Consider the following 2,988-nt stretch of genomic DNA (forward strand, 5'->3'; position numbering starts at 1 on the left):
GTTTTATGAAGTAAGTACATTTACACATGTCAATGACCGATTCGTAGTCCTGTTCGTTTTTGTCTGCGTCTTAGACGCAAATCTTCTTGGGCTCTAGCGAGCTTCGTGCGAAAAGTGCTCACTACAGCACATGCCGTCAAATTAACTTGCGCTGTAAAATCAAGCTACTGTATTGCTGAATAGAACACGTATACGTACGTACATTCGCACGTAGTATATAAAAACGCTATTTTTTGCTTACATAAAAATCAAAGTCAGTAATGTTTTCCAGTGAACGGCAAACAGATTAGCAGAAAGCGGCGTAGTGGGGAAAAATTGACATATCGCGGCTAGTCAGCCAATCGCGTACACCCGCGTGATAGAATTCCTCTTGCACCCCTTCAGCCCGCCAAATAGTCCCTAAACTCATACTGCGCATTTTCAATTTTTTTTTTGTTTGCGGTATTAGTTTGCCGGTCACTGTATTCATGACCATAAATCAGACTGAAATTAAGTTAAACATATTTATATTATTATAACATAATTTATTTTATTATATTGTTAAAATTATATTTTACAATCAGCATTATAATCATGGATATTTCCTTTTTACCAGTATTTCTTGTTATTTCGCACTAAAAAGTTGAAAAAAATTTACCTGTTTTTATAAAAACCACTGCCCTTGCCTCACTCGACACCATATGATGATATATTTCTTAATTTTTAACCGAAAGATGTTACATTACGTAACAAAACATACCAAGATATGGTATTTTATATTTTACTAGCGGATATACTAGTATATTTACGTTTCCATGTACAATAGAAGGCAGAATGGCCTTGAAACACGCACAGGTTTGTGATATTAATGTTCTTTTCACACATGTGTTCAAGTTAAGACACGCGTCCTCCAATCGTCCACGGGTTTGCAACTCGAAACTGTTCTCCCAAACACGTGTTCAAGGTGATGCATGAGACTTAGGTTGAAATCTACAGAGCGCACTTTGACTTTGCTTAGACCTAAGTTTCAGTTAAAACGAGACAGATTTATGCCAGCCGTATAGAGCTGTCTCGTTTTAACAGTGTCTTACGTCCAGTCTATAGATCTCAGCCTTGGTCCTCCAATTGCGCACTAATAATAAATCAATACTGTATTTGCCAAAATCTAGGTTAGGTTAGAACATAAATATTCATGTGCCTTAGGTGCCTTAGGCTTTTAGGTTCTATACTTAAGTTAAAAACGTTTCCCATCCCATGAATCGCCTTGAACACGTGTTTGGAAGAACGTTTGAATTGCAAACCCGTGCGCGATTGGAGGAAGCGTGGCATAAATTGAACAAGAATTCTGAAAGAATATTAGTGTTACATAACCGTGCGTGTTTCAAGGCAGTACACGGAAACGTAAATACGTTACCGGGCATGTGTTACAACGCAACCAGTGCGCCGCATATTTATAGTTGATTGTACTATGTATGATGGTCCGCAAGTACTAGTAACAACTGTACAAAGTTGCAACTCGATTTTATGAACAATGCGCGATCGCATAGGTAACGAACAGACAAACAAACATCAATTTTTATTTTAACGTTTAAACTATCGTTAGTGATTTCCATTTCATGAATCAATCAATTTTTATAATACGAGTATATAAGATTTCTTCACGATCTTTAGTACTGCGAGTAGGTCTATAATCAAATTATTGATTTACTGATTTTCTTCTGTTTGTTCTTTGGAATGTTCTGAACGATTTTATTTTTATTTATAATAGATTTTTTTGAAATAGGTAACGATGGCAACTAAATTTTGGAGTATTCGCATCTTTTTCTTACTAATGTAATAAGAAAAGGACAGACGAACTTATTCAATCTAAAACTGTAACAGTGACTCGTGTCAGTCTTGCCTATAGTGTTTTTGTAAAGTAGCAATAACATTTCAAGTTGTTAATTTAAAATTAGTTTTCGTCCTTTTTTAGCAGTATCAAAAAGAAAAAGATGCAGATTCTCTAAAGTTTTAGAGAAATTGTTTTATTAATCAACTAGTAATGATTAAAAAGAGCTAGTGTGGCCATCAAATATATATAATAATAATTATTATTATTATTTATTATTAATAAAGAAATGGTTACGACTGTGATAAATATTTTGATTGCATTAAAGTCTTTACATGATATAGGTACCTATAATATGTGTCTCATATATACCTATTATGTAGCATATTATTAAACAGTATATACTGTAAATAATGTACATACTGTTATTTGACTGTATTTAGCTTAGCTAATTGGCTTAAATTATTTCGAAGCATTTATTGAAGCACTACGAGCTGTTTGGTGTTGCGGTCCGGTTTGTACACAATGTATGTATGATCAAATAATATAATATTTTCATAGCAATTTTGTTTCATTGAGAAAAGCGTTCAGCAGATAAACTAGAAACCAAAATAGGATTTACGTCGACCTAACTTTCGGCTGTGGCTAAAGTTAAATCTCTAAAGTTTAGAGAGATTTAAAAAGGTTCGCCACCCAGTCTAAGGCTGTATCTATGGATCGTACTTTGACTTTGCTCAGACTTAACACACTTTAAAAACGAGACAGCGCTATCTAGTTGAGATAAATCTGTCTCGTTTTAACTGAAACTTAAGTCTAAGCAAAGTCAAAGTGCGCTCTATAGATTTCAACCTTAGAGTCTAAAGTAAACTAGAATGCCTGGTCTAAATCTAGTGCTATTGTTTTCCGCAGAGAACCTTATGAAGGGGATAGCAATACGTTTAGACCTATTAGTTAGGAGCTGATTCCTTCAACAGAATTAGCCATAATTGTACTTATATCGAACTTATTTACGTTATACATAGTCTACACCTGTTTTTAAAGATTTAAGTACTGGATTAAGCTTTATTGCGAATTTCGATTCCGATTTTTTTAATCATTTAAGATTAAAGTATCCTAAAAAAAGATTCCAACGAATTGAGAACCTCCTCCTTTTTTGAAGTCGGTTAATAACTACGCCTTAG

The sequence above is a fragment of the Maniola jurtina genome, chromosome 8 (assembly GCF_905333055.1).
Source record: "Maniola jurtina chromosome 8, ilManJurt1.1, whole genome shotgun sequence".
In the NCBI taxonomy this organism is placed as follows: Eukaryota; Metazoa; Arthropoda; class Insecta; order Lepidoptera; family Nymphalidae; genus Maniola; species Maniola jurtina.